This window comes from Mustela nigripes, chromosome 12, assembly GCF_022355385.1.
Source record: "Mustela nigripes isolate SB6536 chromosome 12, MUSNIG.SB6536, whole genome shotgun sequence".
NCBI classification, from domain to species: domain Eukaryota; kingdom Metazoa; phylum Chordata; class Mammalia; order Carnivora; family Mustelidae; genus Mustela; species Mustela nigripes.
Window position 1 is genome coordinate 89240667 of NC_081568.1, and position 14472 is coordinate 89255138.

General features: G+C 40.7%; 1 pseudogene; it reads right to left on the reverse strand.

The window, feature by feature from the left end:
* Window positions 1-3511: 3511 nt before the first annotated feature.
* On the reverse strand, window positions 3512-4761 carry LOC132028663 (tubulin alpha-1B chain-like; annotated as a pseudogene).
* Between the last annotated feature and the right edge of the window lie 9711 nt (window positions 4762-14472).

Sequence of the window (14472 nt, forward strand, 5' to 3'; positions counted from 1 at the left end):
TATATATACACAATAGAATACTATGCAGCCATCAAAAGAAATGAAATCTTCCCATTTGCAATGATGTGGATGGAACTAGAGGGTATTATGCTTAGCAAAATAAGTCAATCAGAGAAAGACAATTATCATATGATCTCCCTGATAGGAGGAAGTTGAGAGGCAATGTGGGGGGTTTGGGGGATAGGAAAGGAATAAATGATACAAGATGGGATTGGGAGGGAGACAAACCATAAGAGACTCTTAATCTCACAAAGCAAACTGAGGGTTGCCAGGGGGAGCGGGGGAGGGAGAAGGCGGTTGTGTTATGGACATTGGAGAGGGTATGTGCTATGGTGAGTGCTGTGAAGTCTGTAAAACTGGTGACTCACAGACCCATACCCCTGGGGCTAATAATACATTATGTGTTAATTAAAAAATTAAAAAATTATAACAAAAAGATCAAAAGAGCTTCCTTGGGAAAATATTTGCACCTCATAGGTGGGGAGAGATCCAGTTCCCCCCAACTTCTCTTTTTTTTGTCTAGTATAATTCATCTTTTTAAGCTTTCAGACCCTTCTGGGGCCAACCTTAGAACTTTATCTTTTCTTGAAATAAATATTTTTATCAACGGTTTTTTTCAAGATTTTATTTATTTACTTCACAGACAGAGATCACAAGTAGGCAGAGAGGCAGGTGGGGGGGGCGGGGAAGGAGTCTCCCCGCTGAGCAGAGAGCCTGATGTGGGGCTTGATCCCAGGACCCTGAGATCATGACCCAAGCTGAAGGCCCCACCCACTGAGCCACTCCCATATCCCATTATCAAAGTTTTTAAAATTTTATTTGGGTAGTTGACCAAAAACATGTCCTATCAGTTTCTTTAATTTCTGAGATTATTTCTCAATTCTTTTATTTTTTTAATTTCACCCATTTCTGCTTTTTCCCTGGCAAAAATTAATGAATGCTGCAACACTATTCACAGTAGCCAAAAGGTAGAAGCATTTCAAACATCCACCAACAGATGAGTACATAAACAAATGTGATTATACATACAAGGAATATTGTTCAGACATAGAAAGGCATGGAGATCTGATCTATGTTATGAAATGGATGAACCTTGAGGACATAATGCTAAATGATATAAGCCAGACCAAAAAAATGATAGATCTTGTATGATTCCACTTAGATGAAATACCTAGAATATGCAAATTCATGGAGAAAAACAATATTAGCATTTACCATGAGCTGGGAGGAGGGAGAATGGGGAGCTATTGTTTAATGGGTACAGAGTTTCTGTTTAGGGTGGTGAAAATATCTTGAAAATAGTGATGATCATTGTATAACACTGTGAATATAATTAATGCCACAGTAATACATATGTCATTAATACAGCAAATTTATGTTCAATATATTTTCCTACAACCCAGAGAATACAAAAACACTAGTTCAAAAGAATATGCACACCCCTCTGTTTACTTTAGCATCATTTACAATAGCCAAATTGTGGAAAGAACCCAAGTGTCCATTGAACAATGAATGGATAAGGAATATATATACAATGGGATATTACTCAGCCATAAAAAAGAATGAAATCTTGTCATTTTCAATTACCTGGATGGAGCCAGTGAGTATGAGGCTAAGCAAAGTAAGTCAGAGAAATATTAATACCACGTGACATTACTCACATGTCACTCTAAGAAAGAGAATGAACAAAGAGAGGGAAAGGGACCAAAGAATAGATTCCTAACTACAGAGAAGAAACTGATGGTAACTAGAGGGCAAATAGATGGGGAATGGATAAAACAGATGATATGGATTAAGAGTACACTCATCCTGATGAACATTGAGTAATATATGGAATTGTTGATTCATTATATTGTACACTTGAAACTGTAACAATGTATGTAACCATACTGAAAGTAAAATTAATTTTTTTAATTTCAAAAAAATGAGAATAGCCAACAGTTTTAATATTTTATTCAGTTGCAACTTGGAGACTTGGTTTTGCCATTTTAAAAATTCTTTTAATTCATTAACTTTTGCTTCTATTTTTATTAATGTTTTATTCTGTTTTCTCCAATGTACATTATTTTATAAATTATGGTATTTGATGTTTAAAATTCACTTACTTTGATTCTTAATTTTTAAATATTTAATGCTATGAATTTTACTCTAAATGCTGCTTTACCGAGATCTCAGTCTCCAGTATGTTGTTTTAATTTTTGTTTTGTTTTGTTTTGTTTTTCTAAATATTCTGCAATTTCAGTTTTAAGAATTTAAACAGTGTTCTTTTGTTTCCAAAAGGTAAGGTGTTTTTTTTTCTTCTGTTTTTATTATTAATTTTTTATTTCATTGCATTGTCAGAAAATGTTGTCTATTTCTACTTTGAAGAATTGACTGCAATTTTCTTTACAGCTTGATATATAATTTGCATGACTTCTTCAATGATACATGAAAGCACAGCACAGTGTTTTCTGAGTACATGCCTTAATGTGTATCTGTAAAAGCTAGCTTATTCATTATGTCATTCAAAGGTCCATATTCTTACTTGCTTTTTTTTGTACTTTCTCTGCCAGTAGTTAAAAGGTAAGAATTAAAGTCTTCTATTATTAAAACATTTCTGTCTATTCCTGTTTCCTTTAACTTTGGCACTGTGGTTTCCATGACAACTCTTTTATCACATTAAATTGCATCATGATTTACCATTATCAACTGCCCTTTTTACCTAATTTAATACTTTTTATTCTGAATACAACCATATAGTTATGATTGCTGCTTTCTCTCTTCCTCTCTCTTGCTCTATTGGCATTTGCTTTTTTATCTCTGTTCATTGGTTTGGGCTGCCCTAAGAAATACCATAGACTGGGTGACTCTAAAAATAAAAATGTATTTTCTCACAACTGTGGAGGCTAGAAAATCCAAGAGAGAGTGCCAAGAATGTGGTAAGATCTCATTTCCTGGCTTGGGGACTACCACCCTCTGTGTCTTCACACGGCAAAGACAATGTTTCACTGTCTCTTTCTCTTCTTGTCAGGGCACTAGCTCTATCAGATCAGGGCCCCACTCTGTAGAACACATTTGACCTTAATCACTCTTTAAAAGCCCTATCTGCAATATATAACCACATAGAGAGATTAAGTCTTCAACATTTGAATTGGCAGGGGGGTGGGCGGGATTCACGCTACAGCAATGTCTGCCCAACTCTCACCTTCAGCCTTCATGGGCTTCACTGTTTTACACACATCTCCTGTATCACTCATAACTGGATTCCACTCTCTCTGTAACTGTGCATCTCTTAATAGGTGAGTAGAACAATTAACATTTATTTTTATGGTCATATGTTTGGTCAAATTTGGATACTCATTTTTTTTTCTTTCTTAAAGCCTTACTTTGAAACATGATGGCAAAATCCTACAGGTACCCATGGAAAAGTAAGACATGATCACAGTTAAAATGAAGACAATCTAACCAGAAAGCTTGAATCCCTGTCAGCTAATGTCGAAGCTAAAGTTGTGAGGGTAACATGCTGAAAGGAATGGTAATTAGTATTCCTCTCCTTCTTCTTCACCCTCTCCTTCAACAGAATCCATACCAATCTCCTCATAATCCTTCTTAAGTGCTACCATGTCCTCACGGGCTTGAGTCAACTTTCCTTCCTCCATGTCCTCATCTACATACTAGTGAACAAAGGCACACTCAGCATACAACAGGTCAAACTTGTGGCCCAGGAAAGACAAAGCCTCAGCAATGGCTGTGGAGTTGCCCAGCATGCACACAACTCTGTACTTTGGCCAGGTCTCCACCAGGCACCATATGGGAGGCTAGTAATTAATGCCCACTTTGAAGCCAGTGGAATGCCAGTCCACAAACTAGATGCTGTGCTTGGTCCTGATGGTGGCAATGGCAGAATTGACATCTTTGGGAACCACGTCACAACAGTACAATTGGCAGTAAGCCATGTATTTACCATGGTGGGAGTCCCATTTCACCATCTAGTTGACTGGCTCAAAGCACACATTTGTCATCTGTGCTACGGAAAGTGGTTCATGGTAGGCTCTCTCAGCAGAGATGATGGACCTATGTGGCCAGAGGAAAGTGGGTATAGCGATAGGGCAACAGGTTGGTCTGAAATTCTGTCAGATGAGCATTCAGGGTTCCATCACAAGTGAGGGAAACAGTGATGGAAAACACGATCTGGCTAACAAGGCGGTTAAGGTTAGAGCAGGCCGGGTGTTCCATACAGAGGTTTCTATGACAGACTTCAGAGATGACCTCATTGTCCACCGTGAAGGCACAATCACAGCTTCAGGGTGGTGTGGGTAGTGAGGATGGAGGTGTAGGGGCTCAATTCCAGCTGTGGAAATTTGACGGGTTGCATACATGAGAATTCCAACTTGGACACCTTGCCATAATTGGTCAAGAGAAGTTCCACCAGCACAGAGGTTCCACCTTCAAAGCTGTGGAAAACCAAGAAGCTCTGAAGATCTGTGCACTGGTCAACCCGTTTCCAAAATTCAATCCAAGACAAAGTCAATCGTCTCCTTGCCAACCATGTGACACCCTCGGGCACAGTTATTGGCAGTATCTTCCTTGCCTATGATGAGAAGCTCAGAGTAAAAGAGCTGGCAGTAGGTGCCAATGTGAAATTTATCAGTGACAGTGGGTTCCAGATTTACCAACAGTGCCCTGGGGACAAAGCCTGCCAGACCCTGTCTCACTGAAGGAGGTGCTGGAGTCATCTCCTCCCCTAGTGGTCTTGTCTCTTGGCATCTGACTGTTGAGCTGGCTGCCATGGTCCAGGCAATAGAGTTCCCAGCAGGCATTGCTGATCTGCACAGCAGCCTGGTCAACGTGGGTGGGAGATTCACTCACGCATGGCGGCTATTGCTTAGCAGGCACAGGTGACAGGAGCAGACACTGGGTCCGGGTTACCCTCTGCAATTAGCTAAGAGTCTGGGTAAGTAACGCACGCTGGTACTCATATTTTATGTTGTGATTCCCTTCTCTTGCTTTTGATATTCCACTGTATGATCTGTTTTGTTAAAATGCCAGTGCGATTCCCACCCCCCCACACACCTTTTAGCAGTTTGCTTTTTGCTGTCTAAATGACTTTTTCTTTGTCTTTGAGGGCCAGTATTTGGAAATACTTGGAAACCTGCCAGTGTTGTTCATTGTGTACCAGGTTTTCCCAAATCACAGTGCAACCTTTTCATTTGGAGATTCAAGTCGTATTTTACTTCCTAAAAGCACTTTACTATTATCTCCAGGCTTCTTCTTAAAGGATACCAATAATGTATACATTGCCTTTCTTTTCCCCTCCATATCTTTCATATTTTCTTTAATCCGTTCTAAGTTCGTTCATTTCTAGTTGATTTTTGCTTGCTTTTCTTAACCCTGTTCATTTATCCATCACTGACCTCAGCACTGTCTATCCTCCTCTGTGTTTATTCCAGTATCCTTGCATTTCAAAGACGGCTTTGTTTTTCTCTTCTGCTTCCTTCCTGAATTCTGCAAGTTGTTTCATCTTCACCTGCCATGTCACTATTACTTTCTGCAAGGTCTCAATTGCTCTTCTTTCAGTTGTAGAGTTAAGTTGTCTTAGCTCGTAGCCTTGTATTTAGTCATAATTTTCAACATCTTGATCGTTACTTGCTCTTGTGAGGATCCCCTTCTGCCATATATATCCATCGTCCCCTCCCCTCCTTTTGTCTTATACTATTTTTACATAAAATCTGTTCTGTTTGCCTTTGTGTGTTCATTTCTCAATTATGTGCATCCTTCCTGGACTTTGGAACCGGTTCATGTTGGGAAGGGTGTGAACACTTCCAGGCTAGCAGGCATTTTCTAGAGTTTAGGGAGATGCTCGTTATGATAAGGCTGCACATGCAACTTATTTTAGCTTTTACCTCTCTCTCCAGCCAACAAATATGGGCAGCTAGAGAGCAGGACATAGTTTAGCCTCTTGTCCACTCTCTCATGAAGATAGACAAAAATGGCATTTCTGCATGTTTTAATTCGATTCTGCTTTTCCCATTTCTTTGTGTAATGAAATAGGGCCCAGAGATCTGGTTCTCCACCACCACAAACAGCTGTCATTCCTATGATTCCAAAGCCAAGATAATTGGCTTTGACCCTCAGAGTGCCATCTATGTAAGAAAATGCTTTCCTGCCAACCGTGTCTGAGACTTACATCTGCAAACACTCCCACTGGGAGTCTTCCTGCAGCCATATTTGATCTCTACTGTATTGTCAGCTCTCCCAGTAGATTATCTTTTGGAGGGGGTCAGTCCTCAGTTTTATCAAAGGTGCCGTATTTCTGCCCTTCTTTTCTCTGTCTGGCTAATTCGAAGAAGCAATGGAAAAGTATCTTCAGTATGTCCTTTTAAATGAAAGCCCCAGTGTTTATCAAAGGTAAAGTTTAAAATGAACACAGAGTAACTTCAAAAGGGAGAAATGTGTTGGCAGGAGGACACTTATCCTGAGAACTGATTATGGAAGGCAGGGAACAGTTACTTTGCCAGTGCCTCAGTAGGGGATGAGAAGAACCAATGTTCAGACTGTGTATATATTGGTCCCTCCCTGTTAAACTCGTTTCCCCAAACAATGAGTGCTTTGCTGTGTCCCACCCTTCCAAGTCCTTGGTACTCAAAACGTGAGCCACGCACCGGTAGTATCAGCAGAGATGGGAGCTGGTTAGACATGCAGAGCCTCGGGCCCTACCTCAGACCCCAGAGTCAGAAGAGGAATCTGCATTTTAGCAAGCTTCCTAGGTGACTCATAATCACAGTCAGTGGAGGGAGCACCACTGGAGATCTCAGCACTAGCATCCCTTCCCTCCAAGGACCCAAACACCTGAGGCTCCTTGGTTACATAGGCCCACATTTCTTCTCTTCTGAGCTCTCACTCTGTAATTTTACATTTATTAGAATATGTTTAAAAAAACATATCCATCTGTATTTCTCCCACTAAACCTGCTCCAGGCTCCATGGCTCTCCTGCAACCAGTCAATAAATATTTGCTGAATGACTAAGTGAGCATTTACCATCTTACATTTATGTCCTGGAGCATCTTTAGTGTCAGTGGGCCCTTGCCCCATCTCCCACCAGAGGCCTCCTTGGATCAAACGCATCTATGCCCGTACCCACCTGCCACTCCCCAACTCAGCACTCCAACTTTGGAGAAGAGAAGGGCCTGCCAGAAGTGAGTGAGGAAACAAAGGAATGAATGGGATCTCTGAAAAATGTAAGAAATGTCATTATTTTGTGCACAGCTTCCCAACATCGTATGTGCTTATAAATGGCCCAAAGAGATCCTGTATCCTGAGTGTCATTTTGGAAAAAATCTAATCATGATTTTCATGTGGGAAGGGAAGACACTTCGCTGGCAGTGGAACACACAGCCGCTGTCCCCAGCCCCAGGCCAGAGAGGGTGTGCCACAGCCGTGAGGATGCAATGAGAGAGGAGGGACTGGCGCAGGGCTGGGAGATGCCAAGAGGGGCTTCCCCTGCTGCTCTGCTCACACCCACATCCCACAGTGACATTTTTCCTGTCCATCGCCCTCACCAGGTGTAGGTGAAATTGCCATTCTCAGCTGTAGGGGGCTGTTTTGATGAGCAAGGAATGGAAAGGGACAGCTTGAAACTAGTTTCCCTACGTGGATAATTAAACCTTTACTAAATATAGTAGGTTTAAAATGAATGTTCACAAAACTGAAACAGAACATGCTAATTCTAAAAATACAGGCTCCCTTGCTGTGAAAGTCCTCTCAGGAAAAGGGGACACTTAAGCACAACCGTGATTTCATCCCTCCCGCCCCCCACCCCCCACCCAGGGAGCCAATGTGTTCCAAGACCGGGGTCACCACATGGCAGGGGAGGAAGCCAGAGCTGTTACCAGACACTCCGTGAAACTCTCAGGAAACTAATGGGAGAAAGTCAAGGGGGAAGAGGTTCTACAGCAGCAAGTCTCTCTCTGGGATCCTGCCCAGCACCAAATCAAGCCAACCAGCTCTCTTTTTTTATAATCAATAAATGTAAAACTCAAGTTCATATGGGAAGGAAATGTCATTAGCTTTGCACTTGTAGTCCATGATGCGTTTTTGTCCAAAAGGACATTCAAATAAGAAAAACTGTGAGGAAAGTCAACTTTCTAGGAAGGCACATCTTGAATGATTAAATCACAAATGACCTGGACTCTTCATGACTTCCAAAGCAATGACACCCGGATCTCAAAGAAGGCTGTTCCCTGGTCATAAAATGTTCCATTGACATTCCCCTGGCATAATAACAGTCAGCAAACTTCAGAGAGTTGTCTTCACTTGGTATGTTTACTTCCCCATCTGTTCTCTTTTGAACCCATCCCAACCAGAGAAAAAGTTTCTATCATGGGGACAATGTCTCCATGTTGTGTGATCCAGTGGTCAGCCACTAATCATGCCAGGAATACGTGACAGGACTGGTCACTCCCTTTCTGAAAATCTTCAACTTTCACTTATCTGGGTCTCAGCCCACCATTCCCTCTGGTTCTCCTCTGACCTCAACAGGGACAACGTAGCTGGGACAGAAAGTTGCATTTTGCTTCTGTGTGACTTCATCTGCAGTGACCACACATTCTTTGTTTGAAAGGCTTGAATTTTCTTCAGAGCAAAACCATGTACGTGAATATGACAGAAAAATAGCCTTTGTCCTTCCAAGACATTATGTGTATTCATTCAGGCAAGGCCTGAATTTTCCCTCAATTTCCAAAAATAGTAATTAGTCCTGAGATGGTGTTGCTGAAAGAAATTCTACGAAATAATGTCGCTAAATTTTCTTTTCATTCTTTCTTTTTTTTTTCTGTCAGAGAAAAAGAATATGGTTCAATTTATGACTTTTTAACAATGCAAGGAAACCATAACCACATGAAAGAATCCTTATTCATGCTTTTTAGTCTCTTTAGTTGGTTTAGTTATGCTAATAACTCCCTCTCCTGGTTTCCTGGGACATCCCCCTCTCCCCAGCACCCCACACCTACACATACACTTGAAAGAAGATAAAGCTTCTTTGTCTTCTGGCTGAATTGTCACACAATAAAGACAAAATCCTATAGCTTAGAATCCTTCAAATTCCCCCTTTTGGCTCTCAACTGATTCCTTCTTAGTAGCTATGCAAACCTCTGGACAGGAGTCAACTAAGCATAAATTATACAGGCAGTTTAGTATAAGACAAAGGCTACCTGGTACCATATTCATACGTGCCTGCTCTTGAGTTTTAAAGTCTTAGGACTTGGGCCAAGAAAGTGAAGTCATTTGCCCAAGTTCTAACAGTGATCAGTGTGGTACCGGGACCAGAGCAGTGTCTCCCTCCAGCAATACAGGGATCTTTCCTGCCTTGATGCTCTGCTACAAGCTACTTATCCTAGGCTTTACAGAGTTCTAGCTTCTGCTGTGGAATGCACTGCACAGAGCCCCACACTTTTATCTTGTTCTCTTGGTGTTGGAATGATATTCCTACCTAAGTCTTAAAAACTAAAAACTATGGTCTCTGATTCACATCTGGTCCATTAGGTCTCTCTGATTATCTCTGGTTCTGCCTGGACTTCTATCAAAAGGAATCCATTCATTAACAAAACTTTAAAAAAAAAAAAAGTCTCTTTGGCATTTTTATAAGTTTGTAATTTTAATCTAGTGGGGGGAATAAGGTTTGACATAGTGGCTTTAAGAACAGCATGGGATGTTGCCTTTATTTTTCCCACTTGAAGATTATCAAAGGACTATTTCTTACCATCTTCCTTGTAAAGGCTGATACTCATTTGTTTCTCTAGCACAGAGCTCATTAATGCTCTCAACTATTATCAGTTGACTCTGGGTTCAATTTCTTCAAGAGAACCCTCAGGATTCCCGATTTCACTTTCTTCCTATAGTAGTTTATAATTCTTAAAGTTAGGATCTTCTGGTTTCCTCCTGAGTAACAAATTAGCAAATTTTATGAGCTTAAGTATATCAACCTTACCTAAGTCTCCAGATATTCACAATAAGTAATCTTGCTAATTCCTGATCTACTCAACAGCTTCTCACATGAATGCTCTATAATGAGGAACTAACAGTGTGAATAAACAGAAATAAGATTTCTATCCACTGTCTTCCAATTCCTTGGGCCTAAACACATCACTTTCTCCCCCATGAAACATGGCTGGAGGTTAATTACTGTAATTCTAATGCTTTTTTGAGGTCAACCTCCCAGCCCCAGCCACATACAGCATAGAGACTTTATATGGACATCATTAATTCTTTATAACTTATAACTGCTGTGGATTCTTCCTGCTTCCTCAAAGGAAGCTATCACATTTTTTCCCCGATATTCACAGTACCTAGTGGGTAGTACCTACCTGACTAACAGGGTACTTAGCGAGTCAACATTTGTTAAATTGTTGGCTTTTCCCAGCTCTTGACAGAACTGAACTTACTGGTCTGAGAAAGAAACTAAAATGGCCTTGCCTTGGCTATATATGCCAAGTAGAAGGGAGAAGGCAGAAACTTCTACTTATGTTTTGTGGAATTTTTTAAAATATTTATTTATTTATTTGAGAGAGAGAGAGAATCCCCAGCATACTCCTCACTCTACACAGAGCCCAACATGAGACACAATCTCACAACAATAACCTAAGCCAAAATCAAGAGTCAGACACTCAACCAACTGAGCCACCTAGGTGCCCCTTTTTGAAACGAATATATTGACTCTGACTCTGGATCTGTTCCACAGCCCCCAGGTCCAAAAATTGTAATGCTCCTTTAGTTTCCTAATTTAATTCTAACTAGCCTTGGCCCAGGAAATCCAATCTCCATCATTTTCAGGATGCTATATTCCCCATCCACCAATGTAGGAATGCTAAAGAAGGGGCTCTGCTCTGATCCTCTGTCTGTCTTAATGACAGAACCTAGAAGTGTCATGTCGAACCCCAATGGCTCACACCATGCTGGGCTTCCATGTCATTCACAGGATCCAGCCTGCCACGGGAGTCTGCTCTGCCACCAAAAGTCACAGTGTCTCTTCAGCAGGCCCCATGCTCAGCACTGCTACAGCCTCTGTGGTTCCACCTCAACCCTTCAACTTTACAGTCTTACTTCAGCATCAGTTCCAGGCAACAGCCCCAGGAACACAGGTCTATGAAACAACAGTCAACTCATTCTCTCCTGGAGAAAGGGCAACTCAGAGTTCCATATAAGACCCTCTAGTGACCCTCAAGGATAAAGAAAAAAAAAGAAAGCAAACTTATGTTCCCATCATTTCATGCCACAAATAAGTTATTTCTCCTGCTTATCACACCTATACTTAAAGATTTGATAAATATAACTAAAAAATTATTCCATACAAGGAGGCAGGAAGTTGTTTTTTGGGGTTTTTTTTCTTTTTGAAGAACTGGGGGCAAGTAATGATGGAGAAGGAGGACCAGGAAAACTCTATTTCATGGGTATGAAGGGCTGCTCTGCTTCTTGCATTGTGTAATTCTCAACAGAACAACCTACCATCTTTCTTTTCATGGAAAAGGCCATGTTCACAAGCTCACTTCACTTCCTCCTGTTTTAGCATTTCTTACATTCTTGACCTGTCCTCCAAATCCACATGCGGTAATCAAACCAGACCAATTGCAAGAAATTAAAACAATTGTGCAGGTTCTGAAACGTGCTATATGACATTTCAGTTTTTTCAAACAAATTACTTGAAAAGTTAGACTTGAAAGGAAATTGTGGTTACTTAAAAAAGTCCTTCACCTTTGTGTGGAAATTATGGCCATAACTCACTTGTAATCTACAAATTTACAGATCTTGGGAATTCTTTTTAGCATAACTTACATAAAAGACATTCTTAACCTCTAAAATTTAATGGGTGTTTTATATTGTGTTTACTTTTTCCATGGGAGCCAAGAAAGAAATCTAGCACGTCTGACACATCTCAGAGATGTGCTTGTTCTGTATTCTGAATCCAATTCAGATGTTGAAAGTTCAAGAGAAAGCGCTTAAAAGGAAATAGTTTCAATGTATATTTAGGCCACAATGACATTTATAACAGATGTAATATATTACATAATCTATAATTTATAATTGCCAGAGTTTAAGTATTTTGTGAACTTTCAAGTAGGATCTATCAATATTTATTATGAAATGGTAGAAAAGAGTTATGAGATATTATATAATTTTATTCATTTTTTTAATTATACCTCCCACTTTACAAGTAGAATGTCAGTTTTCTCGTCCACTATCTTAGAGCAGGGGTAAACTGAGGCAGAAAGCAGAGAAGGCCTGTGAAATTTCCTGACCTTGATTTCTGAGGGGGTGTGTGAGTTAAGCCTGGGAAAACAAAGTGAGGTATTTACAAAGTGTCTGAGACAAACCAAAAAGGAGAATTTCCCACCTCAGCCTATCTATCACTCCAGAAGACAGAAAGGACTTCCCTAGACAAAAACAGAGCAGAGCGTGGAGCCCAGGGTGTCCTAAGAAAAGGGCTCCCTAGAAAGACAGTAGCTACAGCCAGCCTCTGTGCAGGGATTCTGGACCCTCAGCACTTCAGAGAAGCAGGAAACTGTACTGACACAACCCCCCAAAGAACAGCATGACCAGAGTAAGACAAGCCATGCACACAGGCACCCAGGGTAACTGGGCAGCAACCCATGAGGCCAAGGGCCCAGGATCCAGGACTAGGACCACTTGGCTAAACAGTCATTCCTAAAGAACTGCTTAGGACATGTGTCATATTAGCACATGAGTCATCTTCAACATCATCAACATTCCCTGGAATTTGGACTCCAAATGGGAAATGAGAGACTAGGTAGACGCAGGCCTCACAGCCATTGTTCCCACCACATGAAGATTATGGAGACTGATACAAGAAATGTTGATGGATGATAGGGAGAACATCAGTATTTGTTGACTGAGACATACCCACTCTTAAGGAAACAGTTAATCTTCATAAAATGTTTTTCAACTAAGCAGACAGACATTTATGGTCTTTATTTCATTGACCTTATCTACTTTTATTGCATTATGAAACTGGTGCATTGTGAGGAAACCTAGAACCTACAAATGTTATCCACTCGCAATGCTCACTTCTTGAAGGTCAGGAGGAAAAGTTTATGATTTTGCAGATAAAAAACACAAAGATATTAAAAGCAAAGCTGAGCAGGTTAGTGATAGGACTGACTGTAGTTCTATTTTATCTTTCATGGGTCCTGTGGTCCTCAGAAAATATTCCAACCACTATTTCATAACATGAGACATCCTAATGGCCAGATTAAGTATTATTTAACTAACTATATGGCACCCAAAAGTCCAGAGATGTTTGCATTCTCTTGGTTATTGTAGCCACAGGGGAGAAACTGCTAAAAATCAAACATAAAATCTAAGCATGGGTTGCTGAATTTTCAACAGGAGTTGAATTCACAATCTTTCCCAGTCACTTATGTGAAAATGAAGGCAGTGATTTAGAAGAAATGAAGGCCTAAAATATGGAAAGACAACAACTGGTTATACTGAAATGAAAGTTAATTCTAAAAGGTCAAGTCACCCTGAGTCTTTCCTGTCCATGGGAGTAGCTTGCCCTCTTTTGTCTGAGGACATCAGCTTCTCTTGGCTTGAAAAGCCTATGATAGCATCACCTGGGGAAGAGGACTTGTGTGGGGATGCTCATCCTCCTGAAGACTCACCAGAACTCAACCACGTCACTCTACTCAAAACTAGGGCTAGTTCTCAGCATGCTCCAGGGAATCAGGCACATGGTCTAATATAGAAGGAAAGAGCTCACTCCCCAAAAGGATTTTAAGATTTTGCTAAATTATTGGCATACACCTGGGAAGTCTATGGGGGAGTAGATTCTAAGGGTGTTAGAATAAGGAGGATGAAACACAACATTAGACTGGGCCACATTTGTTGATATGTGTGTATTTACTAGAGATTCTGAATTTAATGTTTTAGCCTAAAGAGCTACCAGTGGCTCTAACAATTTATGTGGTTGGCTGGCTGAAAGTTGGTCCCAACGATGGTCTACATTTAATGAGGTGAAATGGTAGGGACTACAAAAGCATAGGGAGATAGGAATGTTAAAGAAGATTTATTACTTAGGACCTGCACCACACCAATTATATTCTCCAAGGTTCAGAACATACTCCCTTCATTAAGCATTATAATAAATATATAATTGGGTGGAGCACCTGTATCCTTGAAAAGGGTCACGTGCAGACCAAGTATGACCATGAAGGGAGTTCCATTGATAGGAGACTCCTGATTTCAAGGGGATGACAGGATTACAGAGGAACAGAAGTCATAAGGTGGCAATTGCCCACCAATGACCATGGGGACACATTTACCATAAATGGCACAAAGGATGCAATGGTGACCTGAAAATAGGATTCAATAAGAAAAGCCCTAGGTCTAGTGGCCAAAGACTTGCTTGAGTTTCAACAAAGAAAGGGGAAAAGTATAGGCATAGACTTCTCAGAATGGGTTTAGCGTGAAGAAATTTGTGT